The 27,194-nt window shown below is 39.3% G+C and overlaps 1 protein-coding gene across 1 annotated transcript in view; it reads left to right on the top strand.

Annotated features, from left to right (window-relative positions):
• Positions 1-24,240: 24,240 nt before the first annotated feature.
• Positions 24,241-27,194, top strand: part of chrm3a (cholinergic receptor, muscarinic 3a) — a 78,209-nt gene continuing 75,255 nt past the window's right edge. The window contains exon 1 of the mRNA XM_005914229.2: positions 24,241-24,493. The gene's annotated coding sequence lies outside the window, so the exon portion shown is untranslated. The remainder of the gene's footprint in view (positions 24,494-27,194) is intronic.

Below are 27,194 nucleotides of genomic sequence, written 5' to 3'. Positions count from 1 at the left end.
GGATCTATTATTCATAGCCTTCAGGTTTGCATAATTCAAACACATTCTGGTTCAGTATGTACAGCCAACAGTAAGGAGTCTCCTGACCAGATGGTTTAAGGTTGGCATGCAACAAAAATGTATTCATAAAACATTGTAAAATGATATGATATGAATCTGAGGTACGAGGCTGGATTATTCTGAATGTTGCCTCAGATACTGGTTTGGGATGTGGTGCCTCTGCACCCAGATATATCATGGAGATGTAATCTGAGAGTTGTAAATCAATAAAAGATGACAAGAGAAAAGAAAGTGGGGGAGAGAATGGAGCTGTGAATTTACTCATACCTGAGGCCAAGAACCCTGAATTAAATATGAGATGCGACTCTTTTTTTGTGTGTGTGTTACTGCCTCTGATTTCATTTTTGGAGCTCTTATCCGCAACTGTTTCACACACAGCAATGTGTGTTGCAATTCTCTTTTTTATCGTAATACACGGCAGTCCTCTTATTTTTTTTATTTTTTTTACATGTTTATTTAGAGTCCTAAAACTCTAAATGTGTTTATGTAGAGTTTTAGGACCAAATCTGTTGTATTTGTTTAAATTGCATATTTTTGAGGTACAAACAGCCAGTTTCATCCTCTCAAATAATGTTCGATGTTTATCTGAGAGCTTTTTAGATAGACATAAGCTATTATCTATTTTTTTTATGCTGACATCACTAGACACTCTTCCATAGTGGCTTTCTTTGTTCAGTCCCTTTTTACTGCTAAGTTTGGAAATCACTTGATGCCTGGCTGCTGCTGTGCTGTGGATGAGGGCTTCTTAGGGAGAAGCAAGGGTTGAGTTTGGGCCATGCATAAACAATAATGGTTGTTTTTTTTGTTTTTCTTTTAGGGATAGAGACTTTAGATAAGCACAGCTCTTATAGACTAACCCGGTATTATCGGATATTTTCTTCTTTACAATTTTTCCCCATGCCAGTGCTGTCACACCAATTTGTGTCTTGTTATCACTAATATCTGCTATTCACAGAATCTTGACTCTATGAAATAACTTCAAATAAATATTTACAGCTATTTGAAGTCATCAAGACAACCTCTGAACTGAAAAGTGCTGCACCAGAACTCAGCCTAATGGCACATGTTGACTCACTCAGGTTTTTGTTAATTAAACCACCAGGTTGTGTAACTGTAGCCAAACAAACTTGTGCATATCCAAAAACGATCCAATGATATCTTTCAGATAAAATGGGGATTTTGAAACAACTTGTCTTTGTTAAAAACACGCACAGATGTTGCATTTGGATAGCTCTGTAAACTTGATTGTTATGAGGGAAGCCAACAATAGTGAGGATCTTACAAAACCTAACTTTTTCTGAAGTGGCGTTTCTGGCACATGTAATTGAATGCAGCCTCATAAATGCCTTAAGTAAAACCACTAAGCTACAGTACCAGTGGCTGCATTAAATTCAATTCTGATGGTGGCAGATTAAGTACCTGCTACAACAATTTTGTGCAAATTATTTGCCCTTCTGGTCATATGCAACTCCATTAGTGCGTTTTCAGGCTTTGGAGCATTATTAAAGTGCCATTTACTCACAGAATTAGTTCTTAAATTGACCAGAAAAATAACCTACAGCAGCATAATACACTACAAAGCATGCACCTCCCTTTTTGGACTTTTTTCTTTCTTTCCAGATTTCCATCCTTAAATATACTTCTTAAGGTAAAGATTAAAAAAATGTAGACCTTGCAAGGTTGTGAAACCAGAAATAACGAAGGAAATGAGATGATTGAAGATTATGTTCTCAGATGTCTGTGCCTTTGAAAATTTTAAGGATGATCTGCTATGGATTTTCTCAACAGAGACATTTGACCTGCTGTATATGCAGGTATATATTCAAGTTGCCCTAATTGGCAGTTTATTAAAATCACTGTAATGAATGCATTAAAGCTACATAAGGTATAAATTAAACACTAGGATGTTGCATGAAAATAACATGATTTGAAAGGAAATCTTTTTGTCTATGCTCATTTTTAGTCCAGTGCATAGATTTATTGCCACGCTTCACTCCATTAGTTTTGATTTAAATTTAAGGAGGACTCATTTTTATCCCAGCATCTGTTTGGAGCGAGGCAGGGAACCGTCTCGGACAGGTCGCATCCATCAGAGCTAATACAAAGACAATGGAAATTTATACTCCTGGACGCTTTGGAGACTTCAGTAAAACTGCTTTGCACATGTTTGGAGTGTGGACTAACACCAAAAGCGCTTAAGGAAAATTCAGGTAAACGTGTAGACGGCACTGACTGCACTTCACTGATAAAATGAAAAATGAGTAGATATTTTAGTTTAGTTGGGATATCTGTCTTGGATTACAGCTGCGGTGCCTTAGGCTGTGTGTGGTTTATCACATGAAGTGCTCCAGACCAGATTGTCAGTTTTGAAATGCATTGTCTCCTGACAGTAAGACAGATCCCTGCCTTCTCATTACAACTCTAATTTTCGTATTAGCTGTCCTCCAGTAAACAAGCATTGCCACTGACAAGAGGCGGGCCTTCCAAATTACCATTTAGATTGGACAACTTCATGCCAAGAAAAAGCCAATTACTGAAAACAGTTTAGTAAGGCAAAGGGACAGAGAAGGGCTGGTGATGAGTGTATTTCATGGCGCATGAGGTTTGCGTCACTCCCCTCTGAATCCCGTATCACACCAACATCTTATTTCATTCCAGCGACTTTACTTTAAAATGTGCACGCAGCATAGATTTTTTGTCTCTGCAGTGCCGTTCGCACAGTGATCTGAGCCACTGAAATTTGAAAAGAGACAGGTGCTGCCTTTAATAATTGAAACTGGCAAATTGGCTCACTCAAAGGTAAGCTCAGGCGGTTGGGGAAATGGCCCATTTTCCAGCCAAGTGGAATTATGTGCATTTTGAAAACTGAACTTTGAGGAGCACTTGTTTATTGGCAGGACTTACAAGGAAATTTAGATCACTTATAAATAGGAAGACTAACCTGAAGCCAATTATTAACGATTCACTTTCTAAAGACTTTAATGGAGAGTCTCAAGGCTGGCTTGGTTTGAAAGAAAGAGTTGTTAAAACTGTTTTTGTGTTCACAGCTGTCTGGACATCTGCCTGCTCAGCTGTTTTGTTAGCTTATATGCAAGTGTGTAGTGTGGGAGTGTGTCTTCCCTAATGAAAACACACTCACATGGACTCGCATCTCAATTTTTGCCTAGGAAAAAAAAAGCCTAGGAAACTGTTCGTTTTAATTAGTTATTTGTAATAATGACTATAATTGCTCTGACTATATTACAAATAAGTTTGTCCCATGTCTCCACTATGAATACTTTAATTGAGAAAAATCTTTTCTGTGTGATGCATGTTACAGATTGCCCGTTTGTGTTAAAGCACTGGATCACTGGGTATCTTATGTTAGCTGACCTACATCGTAACTCATTTCAAGCTGTATTTTGGGCAGTTGAAAAATAAAATATGCACGCTCATAAAATACCAGCCACACAACACATAATATGCACAGTGTCTTATAGTTTTTCCTCTTTGGTCAGCTATTATTCATTCAGTACTATATATCTGCTTGTTCTTCTTCACTGGCTTTAATTTCCTTTTACCTTTTTGCCAAAACTAATCTCATAATATTGGCTTTCCTTTTTGCAAAGCTAACACTATATTGGATTCTGGTTGAAATAGTCTTTCAGGGTTCCTTGTGGTTTGGTGATATTGTGATTTTTCTGTGATGTATTTTAAATAAGTTACAACATGACTTCTGAATGTGATTTTTTTGCTAATTAATTTTTTATCAAATGACTAATAGCTTCATTTTAACTCCTTAAAACCACAGGATGAGCACATTCTGTACTGCCTATGATCGATTTTTTTTTATCTTATTTTCTATTTTCTCTAGTGTTTTATCCACAATCCTGCATCCCAGTTCATATTCTCATACCAGATACAGTAATAAACCTGACAACAAAATGAGCCATCTGAAAAAATCCTCTTTTTTCACACTGGAAACCTCATTCATTGATTAGAGTCAGAGGTGCAGAAAATGATACCAATAAAATACCAAGGTCCATTCAGCCGGCTGAAAGCAGTGTATAATTTACCTTGTATAATGTGAGATCATCAGTGTCGTGCAACAACATATCATAAAGAGAAAAAACATAAAGACCTTCAGCACCAGTGAACCCAGGTTGGTTTAAGAAGTCTTTTAAATGTAATACATGGGCTCCTGCCTGATAACACAACATCCATGCAGAAGACAGCTCCAGGACTTCCATTTTGCTTAGAAATGTCACAACCCCTATTCAGAACATATGATTTCTCACAGCCTGGAAATAAATGATAACTGCACCAATTCTGCCCTACCTGGGCATGGCATGGTACTTGGTGGCAGATGGCTTTGGCCGCCTTTTATGGCAGCTGAATGAAGGGAAATATGAGTGTGAGAGGACTGACTGCTGGCAACTGGACATGTTTCTTGTCTCCTTAAATGAACTAAATGTTGCCAAGGGAAGCCCGCATGTGCACACAGTCATCATTAGTTTAGCAGCAAACTATACCCACATGCACAGACTTCATCCTTAAGTTTGCATGCACCAGGTACATGTCCAGTAAATGACTGATATTGATTCATGTGACATATTGTCGATGGCAATAACAAACCTTTCATAAGCCAGAATAATTAATACTAAACGTGCAAAATTCTTCTGTGAAAGTGCCGAGCAGTGTTGATATCTGCATGCCAGCATAGTTCCTCAGTTTTCTTTCATCATGTTGATGTTGGCTTCACATACCTGCCATGGTTGTTTGCCGTAAGAGAAATCAGAAAGAAAACAATCTTATAGTCTCTTGCATGCAGTCACAAAGACAAGTGTGCTTCTGTGTCAATATCGCAGAGAAATCCTTTTGCATGCCAGGAGAAGTGGCTGGTGGGGGATTTTCTTGGAGATGTTATCAGTGATCCCAAACAGTCGTGACTTGGTTACTGCGTGACACTAATCTTCAATGATTTCCTCAGGGGTGAGAGTTCAGACTCATTTCAATGAGATGTTGCATTTGATTTGTAGTTGTCACCTCCAGAAAATCCAGCAGGTATATAAGATTTATATTTCTCTGGTTTGTTTACTTTTACTTTGTTTCCTTCTAATCTAATTGAGCAGTATCTGTCTAAATACTGTGTAAGTTTATATTATATGATGGGTCACTAATTGCACTAATATTAGCCTAATTTCACGGTGATCAGTTACTGCATTACAGCTGAACGTTTTTACTCTGATCTCATATGAAAAGAAATCAATGTTTCATCAGCCCCTCCAAACACGTGTGACCACTTATATAACTAAACAACTAAAGTCACATTTCATAAGTTCAAATCATTGTCATGGTTGATCTCATCTGAACACTTTTGCCCCTTGATTAGGCCGTGTGTGTGTCTGTGTGGCCTGTAGAGACTCCTGGCTTTAAACTCATTGTTTTGCCTTGTGATTTGGATGGATGGATGCTACTGCTGTGTGCCCTTCCTGCTGTTATTTGCTGTTGTTATCATCTAGCTGTATTGTTTTTATACAGGGCCAAAATAATGGACATCACTGATCCTGTACAGCTTTATGTTTCACTTTTGCATTAATTTAATGACATGTTGTTTGGTCTTCCCCTAACCCATACAGCCCTAGAGTAGGTCAGCAACCTATAGGCAACTTCTGGTCACTAGTGAAAAATGTGTGTTTCACAGCAGTTGGTAAGTGGTTGCTCGAGGTTGCTCAGCAAAAGCTGCGGCACAAAAACCTTGCTCTAGTAGATTGCCGTGGTTACCCATAGTTTTCTTCTTTCATGCAGCATAGTGTATCTCTTTATGATCGATTTCACCTAGCAGTTGTCACTCGATAGCTGACAAATACACAGTTGAGGGGTGGCCGACCATATGGGCCAGTGTGAATGGGCCATTATTTCACTGAGTAATGCTCAGATAATATAAGAATGTGCCAGTTGGCATTTTTTCATTGTGGCTATGTCGTACTGTAGTGTTACCAAGGATTCATAAAAATTCTTTAAAAGTAAAATGCTAAATTATAATCATCTAAGACAGCGGTCTCCAACCTTTTTTGCGCCACGGACCATTTATGTCCGATAATATTTTCACAGACCGGCCTTTAAGGTGTCGCGGATAAATACAACAAAACAAAACCAGTACTGGTACCAAAAAAAGAAGATTTATTCATAACACACGGGAAAAGACCCAGGGAAACAGAGTTAATAATATAAATGATATAAAAATTCCAATAAAAAACGATAAAAACCCTGAAAACCATAAATTTCCCGAGCCTCAACTCCTGCGGCTCGGTACCAAACGACTCACAGACCGGCACCGGTCCAGGCCCCGGGGGTTGGGGACCGCTGATCTAAGTCAGCAAGATTCATAATGACATAAAGAAGTAAATGATCAATGTCAGGTAGGAGCGATTGAAATTGGAAACTTTTGTAAAGATAGCGCTCAATGTGCAGCAGCTTTGTTTTCAATACCACCACATTTAGGCCAAGATTAATATTATAAATGAGAAAATAAAATGTTAGGGTTGACCTTTGATAGCAGTATATCTGACAGGAACAGTGACTTAGACATCTTTGTATATAATATGTGGTATTTAGTGTACCAAGCATCCCTTGGTAGAATAGATATCAGCACAAAGAAAAATATATCCAAAACTAGTTGCAATAGAATAATTTAGTCATTTAATTACACAACTAAAATGTATAATTTATAATTTAGCAAGAGAGGCAGTTTATGTGAAAACATAATGGTTGCAGTAGAAATGATACAACACCTAAGAGAATGAAAAGACTAAATGTTTTATCAAAGCAGCATTTAAAATTGACTGTAATGAGCAACTTGTATGCTTGTTTATGTTCCTTTTCAGTATGCTAAGATCACAGATTGTGAGTGTAATTTTCTGACACTGGCATTTCTGTGGAACAAATTGAAATAAAATGTTCACTCTTCCTTATTAGAGCCTTGCTTTAATATAATGTAAGTGTGCAAATCACCATCTACTTTGAAGGCAGAGCGTTTCCCAAATGAAACTGACCCTTGCAAATTGCATGAACCTTGATAAATCCAGCAGAATCACCCACAATTATAGATGGTAATTTTTTGCATTTAAGTCTCACTTAAATGCATGTAGATTAAAGGGAAGAGTGCACTTGTTGTTAGCATGCAAAGCACAAGTCAGAGTGTCTGTACCATTTGATAATAACCAAAACATTTCTGAGCATGGGATCTGTGTGATACAAAATACTAAAGCGTTTGCAAATTTGCTTCAGTAAAATGTATTTGAGCGCTTGAGACGCTACCTTCCTGTGATCCAAACTACCATATGTACTTGTAACATTGTGGACTCTCATGAGGTACAGTGACAGAAACTGTATTTCAGTGTTTCAGACCAGCAACCTCAGTGTTTAAGCAATTGCCTAAAGCTATTCCTTTTTCAATATTTGTCCTTCTAGGGGGGATTTATGGTTATGAAGAGTAAGACTCTGAAGGTCCACAATACTAATAGAGTTTGGAAAGAGGATGGTAGCAATTTCTGTTTTTTGCCCCGAGGTCCTTTTCAGGGATATTATGTGTAAAACTCCAAGAACATTGTGTGACTATGATAAAAATGTGTTGTCATCATTGGACTCACTGTATTCAGAGAGTTGTAGCTGCTAGCTTAGTCTGTCTCTTCCTGCCAGTTAGGTAGTCTGTCTGTCTCTATCCACTCCGCATGAGAAATGAGGAATGAGGTGTCGCCTACGGTCAGAGAAGGAGAGAAAGAGTGTGTCAGACAGATAGACTGAGTGGAGCAGTCTGTGAATATGTCAGGTTAAAATGCTGGGACATTGCTCCCCTGTAATCCCTTTGGCTCCGTAGATTAGGAGAGACATGCTGTAGTGCCAGCTGCCAAATTTGTATTCTGGTCATCTCCCTTTCTTTCTGCAAGAGTCGACTTTTTGCCATATTTAGTCCAGGAAAATAAAATGCTAATTTCCCCCTTTGGTTTCAACTAGAAATCAAGCCAAAGAGGGACTTATCTTGCTTTTTGAACATGCAGAGCTTAGTCCTGAATTGACCTCTGGAAGTCCAGCCGCAGGCAGAGATGTATTCAGATTTAGTCTGCTTGTTTTCTTTACAAACATCCTGTGTGGTATAACCTATTCATTCATCAAAGTCAGAAAAAGAAAACAATTCATTTTGCTGGGAGGGAAGGGAGAGAGCCACAATCATTATTGTTTGGACGATAACAATGATTAAAGTTGAAGATCTTGTTTTTTTACTTTTTCTTTTTTTCTAACGTTCGCTAAAACTCACGCAAACACACACAAACACATGCAGCAAACAGCAAACAACACTGGAATAAAAGAACATAAGGAAACTGTGCCGTGACATTAAACAAAACTTCGGGGGGCTTATGGAGGAAAATCTCACCTCAGTATGTAATATCAGCAAACGCAGAAGCAGAGAGTAAATAGAGTACTGAAGGTACAGTATTCGAATACACACACTCAATTTCACTGTAAGGTGCTTAAGTTAAATCCTCCTAAATGTCTGGAGTCTAAAGCCATCAGTCTGGTTCAGTAAGACTGTGTTTTGTGCTTTGAGCTAAACAGGCAGCATGCTGACAATGACAGTTCAATATGTTGTTAGCAGGGAAAATGTGTACCAGGGTCACATCTTTCATATGCCAGCTGAAAGCTGTATCGCTGAAGTAAACTGTATAGAAAAGGACGTAGCATCAACTATTAGATTCTGGACTCCTGGGTTAAAGCTCAGAGCTGAGCTTTTTGTCTGTCATTATCTTGGTGTTGATGCACACTCATACAGTCACGACTAAAGCAAGCACTGCTTTATTAGCTTATCTTGAAATTCTTTCCAATACCAAAGGATGGCTCCTTTGGTATTGGAAAGAATGCTATTTGACACTGGCTTCACTCTTCAAACCCAGGCGGTGTGTATGTCTTTTATACATAGTCTATAGTCATTATATTGTTATTTATTTAATTCAATCCAATTTTATTTATGTAGCTCCAAATCACAACAACAGTCACCTCAAGGCATTTAATATTGTCAGGTAAAACCCTTCCAATAATACAGAGAAACTCCCAACAAGCAAGCACTTTGGTGACAGTGGGAAGGAAAAAGTCCCTTTTCAAGAGAAGAAATCTCTGGTAGCACCAGGTTTAGGGAGGGGCAGGCATCTGTCGTGACTGGTTGGGTCAGATGGCAACAAAGCACTATACAGGGAGTGCAGAATTATTAGGCAAATGAGTATTTTGTCCACATCATCCTCTTCATGCATGTTGTCTTACTCCAAGCTGTATAGGCTCGAAAGCCTACTACCAATTAAGCATATTAGGTGATGTGCATCTCTGTAATGAGAAGGGGTGTGGTCTAATGACATCAACACCCTATATCAGGTGTGCATAATTATTAGGCAACGTCCTTTCCTTTGGCAAAATGGGTCAAAAGAAGGACTTGACAGGCTCAGAAAAGTCAAAAATAGTGAGATATCTTGCAGAGGGATGCAGCAGTCTCAAAATTGCAAAGCTTCTGAAGCGTGATCATCGAACAATCAAGCGTTTCATTCAAAATAGTCAACAGGGTCGCAAGAAGCGTGTGGAAAAACCAAGGCGCAAAATAACTGCCCATGAACTGAGAAAAGTCAAGCGTGCAGCTGCCAAGATGCCACTTGCCACCAGTTTGGCCATATTTCAGAGCTGCAACATCACTGGAGTGCCCAAAAGCACAAGGTGTGCAATACTCAGAGACATGGCCAAGGTAAGAAAGGCTGAAAGACGACCACCACTGAACAAGACACACAAGCTGAAACGTCAAGACTGGGCCAAGAAATATCTCAAGACTGGTTTTTCTAAGGTTTTATGGACTGATGAAATGAGAGTGAGTCTTGATGGGCCAGATGGATGGGCCCGTGGCTGGATTGGTAAAGGGCAGAGAGCTCCAGTCCGACTCAGACGCCAGCAAGGTGGAGGTGGAGTACTGGTTTGGGCTGGTATCATCAAAGATGAGCTTGTGGGGCCTTTTCGGGTTGAGGATGGAGTCAAGCTCAACTCCCAGTCCTACTGCCAGTTTCTGGAAGACACCTTCTTCAAGCAGTGGTACAGGAAGAAGTCTGCATCCTTCAAGAAAAACATGATTTTCATGCAGGACAATGCTCCATCACACGCGTCCAAGTACTCCACAGCGTGGCTGGCAAGAAAGGGTATAAAAGAAGAAAAACTAATGACATGGCCACCTTGTTCACCTGATCTGAACCCCATTGAGAACCTGTGGTCCATCATCAAATGTGAGATTTACAAGGAGGGAAAACAGTACACCTCTCTGAACAGTGTCTGGGAGGCTGTGGTTGCTGCTGCACGCAATGTTGATGGTGAACAGATCAAAACACTGACAGAATCCATGGATGGCAGGCTTTTGAGTGTCCTTGCAAAGAAAGGTGGCTATATTGGTCGCTGATTTGTTTTTGTTTTGTTTTTGAATGTCAGAAATGTATATTTGTGAATGTGGAGATGTTATATTGGTTTCACTGGTAAAAATAAATAATTGAAATGGGTATATATTTGTTTTTTGTTAAGTTGCCTAATAATTATGCACAGTAATAGTCACCTGCACACACAGATATCCCCCTAAAATAGCTAAAACTAAAAACAAACTAAAAACTACTTCCAAAAACATTCAGCTTTGATATTAATGAGTTTTTTGGGTTCATTGAGAACATGGTTGTTGTTCAATAATAAAATTATTCCTCAAAAATACAACTTGCCTAATAATTCTGCACTCCCTGTACAGACTGCCGTTTTTTCCTGTTGGTGGTGAAAGAACCAGAGAACCACCAAGTAATAAGAGGAGGGCAAACATGCTTGTGTCTAATTTCTTTGTCAATCCATCAATCAAAGAGTAGTTCAAATCCACCACCGCAAAACAAACCCCAAGTAAGTAGGTACATAGCCCTGGCCACAATATCAGACCCTAGCTTTCTTCTAGCAAAGCATGGAAAATGTAAGCCAAAGTTTCAAAATTGTAAACATTTATTTTGCCATACAGACAAAGAGGAGCTGCATTTTCAAGAAGTGCCTGAAGATTGGTAGTCACACAGTGGTAGGTCCAGTTAGCGGTGTTGTCTTTTCTGATAGGAGTTCTTTATCTGACTGTGGCTCTTCCACACCAGCATTCAGACGTTTATTGATTCCTGTTATTATCTGTTCTAAACACTTGCTTTTCATTGTCAGCTTTCCTTTCTAATAGGATCTATTCCCTTCTGGCTCCATACCTTTATCACTTCTACAAACTCTCTTTCTTTCACCTGCACACTCCCTCATGGACATGCACAAACACACTTCACTCTGTCTCTTATCTAGGTCCTTTGTACGGCGTAAATAAGCTTCAGAGTAGGTAGACAGACACTTACTTTGTCATTGGGATTGTTCAGTTACCTTGACCTGCAGCTGCTCATCTCCAATTCAACTTTTCTGGACCCAATTGTAGTTCCCTCAACTGTGTCCCCCCCTCTGCTTTTGCTCCTTTTGCTCCTCTGTCTGTGTAAGTGGATGGTGCAAGGACTCATATCACAGGGAGTGACTGAGATAAAGTTTTATTCATTTGATTTCTCTCTTTCTGAAAAAGCAAAACAAAAAACAAAGACACATATCGTCATCAACACTTGAAACTCTGAATAGAAACAAAGGGAGGAGGGGGAGGGGGGCAAACCTAGTTTCTGATTTTAGTTCTTTTAATTGTCTCCATAAATTTGGCTTAATCTGTCAACTGAAATTGCATTATGATGATTGGCAGAGGAGGGTAGGGGGATTTTAACTGTTCTACGGAGCACTAATTAGTTCCTCACCTGGCCCAATTTAGAGCGAGCAGCCAACACGTCACAACCCTTCATCGTCTTTTGTAACAAGCAACACAAACATTTCATCCTGCCTGTTTATGCTGTTCTGTTTACTTAAGGCGCGCACACACACAGACTCACAGAAGGGTGCGCACACAACTATTTGAGAGTCGTTCAATTAGGTAGCTTTATAATTTGATGTTTTTGAAACTTGGCTCAGTGGTGTTTACAGTAGTGGGAAATTAATTTTAATCCCATGCATGAGCTGTTTGTTAAAGAGGGAGCAATAATAATAAGAACGGTTTTGCTCATGCAGTTCAACATTAAAGCCAACTTTTTATGTGAAGTCGACCCCAGACAAACTACAAAGCGCACCACATTTTTTCAAGTGCAGTTCTCAACAATGACACTTGGACAATATTTGGTGACCAAAGATAACAGCTGTTTTTAAGACCAGAATTTATGGTGGCGTTTTATTGGACTGAATTATGTTTAAGCTCAAATATTTGTTGTACTATCATTCCATCATTTTATAAATGTGTTATGGATTAAAATATCCGTTTTAAGAAGTAGTTTATGACTGAAGCTCATCATATAAAATCGAATAATAGATGTTATTTGGGACTTTGGGATTTGAAGGCTGAGTATGAATCTTTAAACTTAAGAGGCTAAAGTGCCGTGAAAGGTAAACTTAATTATGTGTGTGGGAAAAGGTTTCATTAGCATGCATAAGCGGTGCGCAGCTATAAGTATTCAAAAGTGGCCATTTGAACTTAATTTAAATATCCGTGCACTGGTCTGTTTCTATTTAAAGTATTAAAGAAGAGAAATTAAATTGATTTTGAAGTGATATCACAAATACAGGACCGCTGTGAATTCATGCATGATTGTGTGGGCAACTGAACCTATTTCTGTCTCGTCCTCTGTTTGCCTTTCTTGCCGTCTCTCCTTGTGGGCACTCGTCCTCCCAGATGTTATTTGCACCTGCGCTACATGCTGTGTAAGTCTTCTCAGTGGCGGCAGCATCTTGGCAGTGCTTGATGCGGAACCAATAACACAGAGGTGTGATCATATACACATCAGGATCATGGCACAGTGGCAAAATGGTATTTAAGAACACACACCCAGACCAATGCACACACGCAACCCTTCATATGAGTACTTTTTTAGTACATTTTTAGTCATTGCTGACTTGCTGGAGTCCCCAACAAGAGATAAAAACACGCACACAGAAACACATTTAACGTCACTTTGTGATGCAGGATTTTTGTAAGAAAGGTGCAGCCAAAGGGAAAGTTTGTTTACCTGAGAGATGTGAAAAGTATCAGTACTTAATTGAAGTCCAGCTCAGAAGATGCGCGTGGAGCAAACGCCGATTGAAGGCAGATATGTCTGCTTAGAACATTTTACATCTCGTCCACTTCCTTAATTAATTTTGGTTGGAGCTTTTCAAATCTTTTTTTTTTCTTCAGATCTCTGTATCTTAAGTAAAGCGCGCATAAAATGCTTGATACTTATTTTCAAATATTGAAGGAGGGAGACATCTGATGGCATTTAAAATGTTCAAATGGGTCAAAACATGAAAAGTGAATATTTGAGTTTCCATACACTAGCAAGAAAAAAAGTTAAAGCGTGCTAGTGTGTAGATTAAGAATAGCTTATTTTGTTTCCTCTTGTTTTCCACTCTGTTATGTTACTCTGGGGGATATGACAAATAGTCTCTATTTTAATGTCAAAAACTTACAGGTTTGTTTATGTTGCCTGTGATGCCTAAGTAAACACAGGTATGAGATATATTTTTGCCTGAGTTGCATTGCATATTACTCACCCACTACTAAAAGCAAAATCATCCAAATGTATGGATTTGTGCAAACAACAGTTGTCTAGTGAAATGTATGTATCCCCATGACTTTGGCAATTTGCTGAATCTTTCTTTTGTGCCACAGTTCCTGGCCTGCCAAGCTAAACTGTAATAAAATTGATGATCCCCTAACTTTTCTTCTAGGGCATGTTCATCCAAACCCAGTATGAACATGCAGTTATACAACAAGCAATAAGAATCATGGCCGTCTCCCAACATCCCCACTTCTCTGAATATGAATCTTTGCCATCAGAAAACCCAGGGTGCCAAAGTGCAAAACAAACAGCCTGAAGCCATCATTTGTCCCAGCCATTAAACTGCTGAAAACCATAATTAAAGACTAGTAGAACAGAGCGATGCATAATACTTTAACCCGTTTTAAATCCTTAGAAAATCATTTCTGGATGATTAAAAGTGATTAGATGGTCTAACACAGGGCAGGGATAGCTCAACACAGGGCAGGGATAGCTCAGTACAGGGCAGGGATAGCTCAGTAGGTAGAGTGGTGGCCCCATGATCGGAAGGTCGGGGGTTCGATTCCCCTGAACAGCTACCCTGAGGTACCCCTGAGCAAGGTACCGTCCCTACACACTGCTCCCCGGGCGCCCAATGGCTGCCCACTGCTTCACTGAGTGAATGGGTTAAATGCAGAGAGGAATTTTCCCCACGGGGACCAATAAAGTACACTTTCTTTCTAATATATGTTTTTAGTATGTTTACAGTCCTGTGAAAAACTAAATACACCGTAACTGCTCTGTAGGAAATAAGTGGGTAAGCTGCTAATCAAATGCACTTGATTAACAGATCCTCAGCAAGTATGAGCACCTCTATAAAAGCAAAAAATTTAGCAGTTTAGTTTTGTCAGGCCATACAAAAAACCCAAGAGCTATATCTCAGACTCTACTGGCCTCTCTTAGCATGTTAAATGTTGAAGTTCATGTCAGTACAATTAGAAAAAGTCTGAGGAAGTAGGTGACTCCTAATTTAGTTGTTTTCTCTAGGTTTATTGTATTTTTGCAGCCTGATGATAACTTCCTTAAGTTGCATTGACATGCCATCTTTTGGGCCCCATATTGAAAGTTCCAGTGAACAACAACCAAATGCAAATTCAACACTTTGAATTAATTCCAGATATTTTAACTGGCCATAAAACTTCATGCCAGTCAATTGTCAAATTACTTTTGAGTCTTTGAGTGTGTAAAATGTTTGTTATTCCTAAACAGTTATTGCAATACTGCTGTTAAAGCCATTTACTGAAAACTGAATGTTTGCACAACTTATGCGTCTAACTGCATCATGTCACATTTTAGCATTATTTTTGCCTCATATTCCTATTTCTGTGCAAATAACTGAAACTAATATAGTGATACTGTCTTGGTTGCATGTAAACTTACTATGTAAAAAGTGCTTAACGCCAACTAGCCTGGGTTAATAGCTCACTATGAAAATGTTACCATGCTGAGGGTAAAATTTAGCTCAAATAATCAATGTTTGAAAGTACAACACCCCTACAGCTGCTAGTTGAGCTGTTATTATCTCGTATATCAAAAGTGTCACATCTCACCTCTTGTAGATTTTAGTTCGAATAAATCATGTGTGCAAATATCCCCTCATGAGGTAAAGAGACATTATGAACTGGTAGGAGAACTCTTTCTCCCAGTCAATCAAAACAGTGTGATCCAGTATTATCCTGCAAGCCTGACTGGGATGGCTCTGATTAGTCCTGCATGAGGAGCTAATATGAGTCTAACAACCAGGACCAGATGTGCTCTTTGTTCAGAAGGTTGGGGCGAATGGGGATATTTATCAGCACTTAGCCTGATTGTATAAGTGCAAAGAGATAGAAAGAGTAAATCTGGGGTGCTTAAAGGTAGACATGCAGGCAGGCATGCGCTGTATATATGGCCAGGCAGCATGCGTACTAATTCGTCATAGCATTCATCCCTTTATTCGCCTTTGCTTATCTTGATTATTTCTCCCATCCCTTAGATCTCTTTGGGATTTTTAACATCTGGACGTCTGGATGTCCAATTCGGAATAAGTAGTCAAGCCAAGAATCTGCTCGAAAGACAAAAAGGACAAGCTCAGTTACTTTGGCCTTTGAGATTAAGCTGTTATCCAGTACATATAAGGGTTCAAAAAGCAGAAATTGTGCTCCATGAAAATTCATTCATTCATTTCTTGTTTTTCTATCATTTGTTTTTTTCGCTGTTACACTCTCATTCCTTATCACGCAGACACACACGCCCCATGAGTGCTCGGATTTTGAACTGTAAAACCCCGATTGAATTTCTTTCTTTTATGAATATTGGGAGATCAGTATTTAACTAGCCAGGTGCACAGTTGGTAAATCACAGAAAATGAGAAGAGCTGGGACTTTGGGAGGACAGACAAAGCGGCATATGGTGAGCAAGTGGTTGGTCTATTGCATACTGATACAAACAAGTGATTCATGCACTTTGGCATTGTATTGTTGGATGTGGGGAAAGCCCTGTAGTGGCTCAAGGAGGAATTAGTCCAACTGGGTCTGTTGAAGCTCCGAGCCATGCTGTTAAGTTATCTCAAGCATGGAAAAGCTTCAGTCTATCCCTGGTGTGCTTGTGAGACACAGAATGGGAATAAATACGATTCAATGTAAAACTCTGCTGTGATTTTGACTTTCAGCTGCATTTTGTAGTGTGTTGACAGTATACTTACTGACGGGCTTACTGAGGAAAAAGAGAAAGGGGTCAAAAGATTAATAATTACATTCGGGTTCTTTATCTAAAGGGATGTTCCATACCAGTAATAGCGATAATTAATTAGCTTACTCCTTTGGGGTAATTAAAACCCTCGATAATCTGACTTTGTTCTGACAGAGTGGCTTCTGACTGCTGACAGATGGGACATGGAGAAACAAGGCGAAACAGGAAAGTCTAGGGTGACACAATGTGTTAACTTGCAGAGTCATTTGTTTACGCTGCGTCTCACTGATGTTTGTTGAAGCTCCTCGGTTCACTCTAGCAGTCATTTAAAATTTCATATAATAGCATTGGAGAATATGAGGGATTTTGTGAAGGACACTGTGTAACATGCATTACAATGATACAATGCTGACAGCTTCTTCACCTTGAGCCTGACACTGACAAAACATGCAGTTGAAGCAGAAGCAATCTCACTGTTGCTTGAATTTTAAAGAGGCTTTACTAATCTTACACGTGAAGATAAATTTCTTTGTTATAGGAGGCACCACTTAGTTTATAACATATTCTGGGGTTCTGCACAAACTTTCTTTAGTCTGAAAGAAAGACTTTGATAATATGACTGCGATCCCACTAAGGTTATACGAATTTTTTGTATAAAATGTACTTATTTGTGAAGCAAAACTTGAAGTGAAAGATGGTAATCAAGCTGGATTATGTGAAGGGTCACGCAGTCAGTATGACCTGCCCTCTGCTGCTTCCATTTTCATATTCTTTTGCAAACCAAAGCTTTATAGATGTGCAATACTACATCACTAAAGCTTAGCTTTGATGCGATGGGGCGGATATGTCAGTGAATGGTGTGGATATGTTTAAGAAGTGCACCTGGCTATAAATGGGAATGGAAAATAGAAGTTCTGATGTATTATGGCACGGTAAAATATTTACTTTGAAGGAAAACTGTTCTATAATAGCAGTACTTCTCCAGGCTTTCTGAAGGTCTTTCAGAGTGTTTCTTTGGACAATGAATACTTTTGCTCTCATTTTTCAGTCCAGCCCTTGTACCCGATCATATTCACGAGGAGTGCTTTTTTATTTGTTTGTTGAGCCATTTAACACTGACATATGAATCATTCGAGAATGAAAAAGGCACTTAACTCAAGGGATGAACAAGTGTTGTGTCTACACATAACAGAAAATACACACCCAACAGAAAACATACACAGAAAGAACCGATTTTAAATGGTATCTTTGTTGCTAGCAACGTGTCCAATTTCTTTGGTTGAACCTATAAAAAAATGCCAAGCATAACTGTTTGACGGGGAAAAAATAGAATTTGTGACCAACAATGTTAAAAGAATTAGCCAGGCAGTTGCCACAACTCAACACGGTGTATAGTGTGTTATTAAAAAATTATGAGGGATCTGACAGAAAAATCTGAAGATGTGGCAGTGAAACAAACTATTTACAGTAGATGAACAGTATCTGAAAGCCATCTTCTAAGAAAAAACAAGAAATCCAGCCAAGACCTGACATTGAACCTGGTAGATGCAACTAGCCTTTCAGCGATCCAGCTTCTGTTCACTAAAGCCTCTGCAGAAATGGTCTCAGTTGAAGGGTGGCTGTCGGAGAAACAGGGAGAAAAGTCTGAGATGTGCCAAATTACACAAGACCTGGGCTAAACATCAGTGGCAAAATCTGTGGGGATCTTGTCGAAATTGTTGGAATTGTGAACACAGAAAGATTTTGATCATTCAGTACCTTCTTTAAAGTGTGTGAGCGGCAACAGCTTCATTGCCAATGCAGTAAAAGCAAACCTAGACAGAAAAACCCCCACTTTCAATTATGGATTGGCCTCCCCCAGAGCCCGGACATTAAACTTTACCGAAGCAGTGTGGGATCATCTTAACAGAGCATGGAACAACAACACAGCTAACAATAAAGGAAATAAATAGGAATAAAGGAAAGCATACCAAAGACTGAAATTCAAGCTGATTAGAATTGTGTAAACTCGGTTTTTGCCTCGTGTATTGTATTTAGACTTATATTTGCATATCTTTCAATAAATCATTGCTTTTATTCCAAATGTTCCTGGCAAAATATAAAGAAACGAGGAACGACTCTTTTGCATAGTGCTCTATGTATTATTATGTATTTTCATTAGTAGTATATGTATTATTATTATTATGTTTCAACAAATACAATCAAAATTATAATCAGCTTTATGCTAAAGTAAAAGAGAAATGTTATTTTCTCAATGGATCCAGTGAAGATGCTACTTTATACCAAGTCAGCTGGATGAAATAAGGAACTATTTTTTTTAATCTTAAATATTAGTCAGTTTTTAAGTGGTGATTCTGGTGGTAATCACATTTTTTTCTGTGTTTTATCTCAGACAACTGTTCTGATAGTGTCTCCAACTTTGGTGCCAGGTTGAATCTAACCTAACCGACTACTAAATCAGAGCTGAGTGTAATGATGATTGACTCCAGCCTTTAGTCAGCATGTGTCACCCCTCTAGTCTGGAAGAAGCACTTTCTATCTACTAAGCTCGACTGGATTTTGATTACGCTTTGTCAGAAGATGACACAAGCTCTAACCACAGGCTGTTGACCTCTGAGTGATTACTGGCTGATTGCCCTCTCCATGGTTTCCTTTATAACGGAATCATTCAGGCTGAAATTCAAACCTTTGGATGTACAGCAATTGCTGGTTAAGTTTGGAATAAATTTCTGATCGTCTGAGATTGCACAAAGGGTTTTAAAGTACGCATAGCTTGGTAATGAGGAATATCTAGCAAGATATTTTGCCTAACCATCTTTACTTTGAAGAGCTTCTGTGGCTCCTTTATTTTGTTTACTGTTTCTCACTGCTCATCTTTTCTGTCAGTGCCCTCCTCTCACCCAAGCAGTCGGGGCAGATGGTCTCCCTCCTCTGGTTCCCCCAGAGGTTTTTGCCCTTTTAAAAGGGAGAAATTTTCTCCCTACTGTCGTCAAATCCTTGCTCAAAGGGTATGTTAGGTTTGTCTTGATTGTTAGATCTTTGGCATGGGATGGCGTGTTGTGAAATACATTCTGCAGGGAGACAGAGAGAGACTGGGCTTACTTACATATTCTGCTGACAACTTGTTAAAGGACAAGGGTGACAGCAGAGATGACAAGTCGTGGTATGATTAAGGTTACTGCTAAAATTCCAAGAAAAATACTGAATTCTTTGGGCAGAGGGAGAGGATTAGACTTTTTATTCATGTGAAGAGAGGGATGTCAAGATGCCTATAAAAGGGAAAATGCTGGACTGAATGTGTCCAAAAACCTAAACAAAAGTTGAAGTTGGAGAGGAGAGAAAAGAGGGGGATCATTGTGAAGCTGGGATTGGTGGATAATTCAACACTTCATTTGTATTCTGATGCCAGAATCTCATTGCACATGTCATGAAAGGACATGGTTACATATACACAGAAACCACACACAGAAAAATCATCCCCAGGCTGTTAGCTTCTAATTATTCCCCCCCCCCCCAAAAAAAAAAAACATGCATTCTAAATCAAAAAGCCCTCCAGTAAATCAAAGACTTGTGTTATTCATCACATCATCACCACCAGCGCCCAGCATCAAAATATGGGAATGCATAGTAATCAGTTTTCTTTCTGTACATGCTGCTTGTTTACATATTCAAAGAAACTGTATGGGAAAAAATGTTGAGATAATTATCTCTTAGAGGTGGTAATTTGTTTATGTGTTTTCCAGAAATATTTGCCAACATGAGGTTTTAAACCTTTATATCAGTTTGTCTGAGCTGTAATCATTAGTGGAAATTACTCATGCTGTGAAATTAGAAACGTAAGATCAGACAGGCAATATTTTGTGCCGAGTATCACCGAGAATAACTCCAAGCGTGGATCCTGAAACACTTTGTGATTTGAAGCAGTGATGCATGCTGTTTTCATGCTGTGACATTGTTCTAATTTTTATCTACGAGGCCCCGAAAGACAAATTATTAAAATGAAAGTGATTCTACCCATTCCGTCCCAAGCCCCCTTTTTTTGTCCATTTATACGCGATCGTGGCTCAAGAGTTGGGAGTTCGCCTTGTAATCGGAAGGTTGCCAGTTCGAGCCCCGGCTTAGACAGTCTCGGTCGTTGTGTCCTTGGGCAAGACACTTCACCCGTTGCCTACTGGTGGTGGTCAGAGGACCCGGTGGCGCCAGTGTTCGGCAGCCTCGCCTCTGTCAGTGCGCCCCAGGGTGGCTGTGGCTACAATGTAGCTTGCCATCACCAGTGTGTGAATGTGTGGATGACTGGATGTGTAAAGCGCTTTGGGGTCCTTAGGGACTAGTAAAGCGCTATACAAATACAGGCCAAACACAGGCCATTTAACTGCTTTTTTTCTGTTTTTGCCGACTCAGACTATGACTATGAACACACATGAAATAATTCTTCATCTGTTTTCCATATGAAGCATAACTTTGTTTTAGCCACTCAAACTTTTAATTATGATCCAGATTTGTATTACTATCTTTGCTTTTCCCATTCTATAAAGGATTTTTGCAATTATAGAGACTGCAGTTTGTTCATTTTGATGACCGGGCCTTTGGAGTACAGCAAACTCACTGTCATGGTCAAGAAACCAAACCAGTTTGAGACGATTTGAGCTTTGTGACAGTAACAGTTATGGGTACCCTGTCTCATAAAGAGATGGTCAGGGTCAGCAAAATGAACTCAGGTAGGCTGTGGCCCTGAAAAAATGCAATCCAGTTTTATTTATATGGCGCCAAATCACAAAAACGTTCACCTCAAGGTTGCTTTATCCATCCTAAGGTAAAGCCCCTACAATAATACTACCAGCTAAGGGACCAAAAGTGTACCGAGATTCATTACACCACTAAAATCAGCCTAAACTAATGATACAAGGCAGGATGGATCCATGCTTTCTTCTCGGTTACACCACATTCTGAGCCTACCATCTGAATATTGCAGCAGAAATCTTGACTCATCAGATCAGGCAACAGTTTTTCAAATCGTATGTTGTCCACTTTTAGTGAGCCCTCCTGTTTCCTGTTCTTAGTGGCACCGTTTGTGGTCTTTTGCTGCTAGGTCTTCTACTTCAAATGTCTGTCTGAGATCCTCTTCTGCATAACTTGATTATAACAAGTGGTTATTTCAGTTAGTCTTAACTTTCTAACACAAAATAACTCCTGCTCACTGGATATTTTCTCTTTTTCATCCTTTGTAAACCTAGAGATGACAGGGTGGGAAACTAGATCAACAATTTCTGAAATACTCAGAATGTTAGACTAGCACGGGAATACTCTGACCAGAGATGTTGAAGTTTAGTATATGAGCAAAACTCTTGACCTTGACTGTTAAGGTTGCTTCTTTCACATAAAAAGACATGACTGGATAGGTCGAATGTAGAGTTACCTGAGATTTGTGAAATGGATGAATTGGTTTAGTTTTGATTGATTAGTTTTGAGCTTGAATTAACACTAACACACACTTTTCATTTAGGGGCATTGAGTGTTGAGATTACTACCCTAAGGTCTTTCTCTTGTTGCGAGAATGGTTTCATCATTCACATTGATTTTTTTGAGCTATTTTCATACTTTAGTTATCACTCTGGGTGTAACCTTTTTTGTGCAGAAAGCTCTGAGCGTTTTCTGTCTCAGTACCCATCAATGAAGAAATTAGATTTGCTTCTAGGCAGGCAGCAGTGTTTCAATATTATTTTGTTAAAGAAAATCTATGAAAATCTAAATCCAGCTTGTCATCAATTTGTGTTTGCAGACGGTTACTGAATGCGATGCATATTTATTTGCATTATTCATCCAAACAGGATTTTTTTTTTAACAATTTAGATTTGAATTTTATTTCTGAAAAATAAACCACAAGTATTTGTAGTAACCTCACCATATATTTTTTACAGGTTCATTGTGCAGTCACAAACAAAAACACTTGTGTTTTTTTCTGAATACACCTTGCAGTTTTTACCACTTTTTGCCCTGCAGTGAACTTTGTTGGCAAACCTTTTCAGTCCGTTTTCTCCATATTTTATTTACTTCCCCTCAGACATTTTTTTGCCTAACCTTTGCATACAGAACCTTGCTTTTTCAGCAAAAGCTATAGATTTGTTCAGTTACCATGCAGGTAAAAATGTATTTCCCTATTGTTTCTGAGTACTCGGGTATTTTGTTGATACCTTTGACTTGAATGAAAGAGACCATTATGAAGTGAAAACTGTGTCTGTAGACCAGTGGCCTACAGTAACTTTGTTATCAGTGTGCTCATGCAGTTCTTGAGGAATCAGACAGTGTGAAATTGCACGATGGTGAATGTTGAGGCTCAGCTTAGAGTTTGTGTTTATCAAAACTCTTATGCTAGATGTACTGGACTAGAACCACAGACTGGCATGTCTTTACTTTTTTTTAAATTTATTATTATGTATGACTTGGAAAACAAATTATGACACAAGACCAAATATGAATTTTACCTGGGGAGTTCTGACACTTTTTTTTCTATTACATGCTTTTTACACTTTATGTAAGTAATCTATGCAGTGATCATTGCGGTGTAGGTTATTCCCAGTGTCCCAGATGTAATTTGCAACCTTCATTTGAAATGTTTGCTCCTTTGGCCTGGTGTAGACAATACTGAAATAAAATCTTTTCTATCAATATTTGTCCCTATTCTAACTTCATTATATAGCTTTTGGTTTTCTGCTTTGAATCTCTATAAATTATCCACGATTCTTTTAATACCCACAGATTAACCAGTCTGTGAGGTCACAGGCGAGTACACGGCACACCCAACATGAACACCACCACAGGCTTACTACATCAGCAGCTGTCTAAGCCATCCCTTGCATCTCCTTACAACAGACACAACATTATGTAAGCCGTTACACACATATACGCCAGCATCCAGATTGAAAGAATTGGTTCGGCACTCGCAGGGTGCAAACGAGGTGCTGATGGGAAAGCACACGCAGACAGTGTCATATAGCCTACAAGGCATTAGGATGATGAGAGAACTGTAACATGTTGGAGGTATCCAGCACAATATCCTATTCATCTCTCTACCCATTCTATATTTTCATAGAAATATTGCCCGCGCACTGGGAACAGGAAATGTGGGCCGAGGGTCTGCAGTGAGTCTGAGCAGGAAGCTCTGAGGTTTCATTCCACAAGTCCCTGCAGCCAGGCGTAATTGGCTTCCACATTCCTCCAAGGATGACGACTCACTTCTTATTTGTGTTTATATATAAAAAAAATTAAAACATTTGCTTTGGCTCCCTTAATTACGCTCAGTGTCAAAACAGACACTGTTTCCACTTGCCTTATTTTTTTCTTACATTGGGTGAAATAATAAACAAGTGAGTGGACATTTCAGCTCTTATTGAACACATCCAAAGGTTTTCTATCTGTTTTTATGTGTAAGGATCGATGGAAGGCTACAATAAACAACCTGAAGATATTTTTATTTGTATATTTTATTTACAAAAATAAAACCAAAAAGAATGTATATCATTGCTCGTAATATACGAAATATGAAATATTTTGTGTGAACTCAAAAACTTGAAGCTTTGGCCATGACACCGTCTGCAGTTGGGCAAACGTAGCTGAAGCAGTGAGAAACCTGACTGTGTGGAATCGGGTATGACTTTTACAGATTTGTCAGTCTAATCTACCGCTGTGTGCAATGACTTCCTCCGGTTCCCCAGAGCTATTGTCTATGAATGAATATGGACTTCTTTTATTCCACGGGTGTGCCACCTGCCGGTGCGTCACGGCTCCTCTGACCAATCCCGCCGCAGTGACTCTCCGTGCGCCCTTGGAGATCCCGCGGTGCTCCTGACATCGCCGCCCAATCCACGTCTCGGTGACAGTAGAAGGTGCCGAGCCCCATTAGCTTAGTACCGTTAGCGCTTCAGATGTGATTAGATTGGACTGCCGTACTGCTGATATGCCAAACATGGACGCGTGACAAGTTTCCCTGGATTGTCTTTTCCTCATCTACTTCTGCCGCTTGTGACCGCGCACGCATCCGCAAACGATGTGAGGTAGGTGTGCATAAGACAAAAAGCGAAAGTTTGGGAAATATTTTGTCAAGAAAAGTATATTTTTACACCCCCACAAACAGATTTAGAGCTGCTTTATTGTGCCGCGTTTTTCGTCCCACAACGCTTCACTTTGAAGTTCTGGAAAATCTGAATAAAATTACATGCGCTTATTTCCAAAGCGAACACATTATATACAGGATAGCAATGCGGGTTCGCTTGAGATCTGCTTTTGTTTTGATGCAAGTTTGAGAAAACAAGTGCCACTGCCGTCCGGCGGCTCAGCATCCATGCCCAACCCTTCGCGCTCTTCACATGTCTGTCATGTAAAAAGACGTGACTTCTGAAGCGTTATGCTTTAGTAAAGTTGAAAATCATAAATTCCTATCATGAGCAAAATCTTGAATTACCAGAAGTTCGACAAAAATCTCCAAAAAGAAGCACATTTTCACCAAAAGAGGTCGTCCTTAATGCGCAGCGTGTTCTTCGTCTTGTGGCACATTCACATTATTTTCTTTCCTGATATAAAGAATTTGTTTCTGTATTGCTGTGGACCGGGAAGCAAATTAATAGCATTTTTATATGGCAATTGGAAGGCATTTATTAACTCGAATGACTGTTTATTTATGATGTCCATAGATGGCAATGTGAAGGAATGTTCCCTCTCAGTGAGGGAACATTTGACTTTACACTGGATAATGAGTAAGAACAGAGGCAATGGCATCTGTGCCATAGTGCAAATATTTTTCTTTTAGTCCACTGCAGCAGTTATTCATCACACAAACCAGAGTGTGAGTTTGACAACACAGTAGCTGTAAAGAAATGACAGACTCCTATACACTCTGTGATTCCTTTACAGTTTTTGTAAACCTCGATAGTTTTAATACGTTGCACATATCAACACTACCAGCATGTTTTTTATATCTATATATCAACAAAACCATTGTTAGGGAACAGTGCGTCAGGTTCCGTATTGTGCTGAATGCTGGGTCGGTGACAAGTCTGTTAAAGGGTGAACAGGAATGTGTTGCGATGATTATGACTTTCCATTGCCTCCTTTGTTGAGAAATGCAGCGAGGACATTCACAAAAGAGAAAAAAGACACATGAGAGAGAAGGTGAACAGCAATAGAGCTTTCACTGTGTGATGTATTGTTTGCGGCCCGGTCAATATTGGTTGACTAATATTTTTTTCAGGCTTTCCTCTCTTGATCGATGGTTTTGTTGTGGACGGTGCTACTGTTGTATTGATCATCATTATGACTTTTCCAAATAGGCTGTGGGTGGAGGACAGTACTGATCCTGGCGACAGGTCTAGATGGCTCTAAAGAACATGAAAATGTCTTAGCTTTTATCTTCTACACCTGTTGTTCTTCTCATACTTTAGGTTCCAAACTTGTTGATATCTACTGATATAAAAAAAATAAGATGTGAGGTATTACAAGTATTTATAGGACTGATGTGAGGTGATAGTCTTCTATCGTTGGTAAGCAAAAGTCAAACTGTTTCCCTCCACTAAGTTTGATCATTAGAAGGAGTGGCTTGGATTTACTTTTTGAGAGTTTAATGATAAAATCAATGCTTCGTTTATGCCTGTTTGGCAATACCTCAAGCGTAGAATCAACACGGGAAACAGTAACCCAGGCTGCGACTTCCTGTAACAAAACTGTAAATATGCTGCACAAATCCATACAACAAAAGCGGCAGATTTCTACACAAATCCCCATCTTATCCATTTCAGTTGTTCATTAAAGTGTGCCAGATGTTTTAAGCAATGACTGGCACAGACAGTGGTGCATATGTATTAAAAAATGACAGGCTGCATGAAAAACAAGTCAAATCAAGTCAAGTCAAGTTGGCTTTATTGTCACTTCAACCATATACAATTTAACAGTACACAGTGAGGTGAAACAACGTTCCTCCAAACAAACAAACACAAGAATGCAGAATACTAGATGAAATAAATAATTTATGATTCAGACAAAGGCATCAGTACAAGAGTAAAACCCTGAGGCTGCAGTGTACTTTGACTGGCACCACCAGGCTACTTTTAGAGCAGAAAATAGGAGACAGTGATGGGTATTTTACAGGAGTCAGCTGGCCAAACAGACTGGCTAACTCCCCCATTGGGTTTCATTAGAGCTCGTCTTGATGTTAAAGCCTGTTTAATCCACTTTCACAGCCACACAGACCACAACAGAGCAAAGAACAGTGTCTATCTTTAGACAGCACATGGGCAGAAACTTTTCCATCTCAGTTCAATTATTAAAACAATAACACAAATTCCTTGTAGCTGGCCTTTAAATGTCTCAGTTTGAGAGGCTCCCTGGGCAAAACTGTGTGCTTCTGGTAATCACTGAAACCGATGGGACCGGCGTTTTCAGCTTCAGATAGAAGGGTGTCAATCAGTGCATGCTCAGTTATCTTATCCATAAACAGCTTTGCACTCCTTCTTGCATCCCCCCTTGTTCCTCCTGTGGGTAGATGGGCTGCTGCAGGGTGTGATTACGGTAAAGCCTTATGAGGTGAGTGCTTTGCCTGTTTGTCTTTGTCTCTGCTCTCTCTGGGCAGCTACTGTTGTTGTCCCAGGTTCATAGCGCCTGTTTTGCTTCAGAGACTCAATGCTGGGAAGACACTGGCTTCAGATACCTAACAGGCAGCTTGACATCTTTGACATTTAAAGCAGAAATATATATATATATATA

The sequence above is a fragment of the Haplochromis burtoni genome, unplaced genomic scaffold, assembly GCF_018398535.1.
Source record: "Haplochromis burtoni strain Fernald_Lab_line unplaced genomic scaffold, NCSU_Asbu1 Contig_7, whole genome shotgun sequence".
Classification (NCBI taxonomy): Eukaryota; Metazoa; Chordata; class Actinopteri; order Cichliformes; family Cichlidae; genus Haplochromis; species Haplochromis burtoni.
This window is presented reverse-complemented; position numbering and strand designations above follow the sequence as displayed.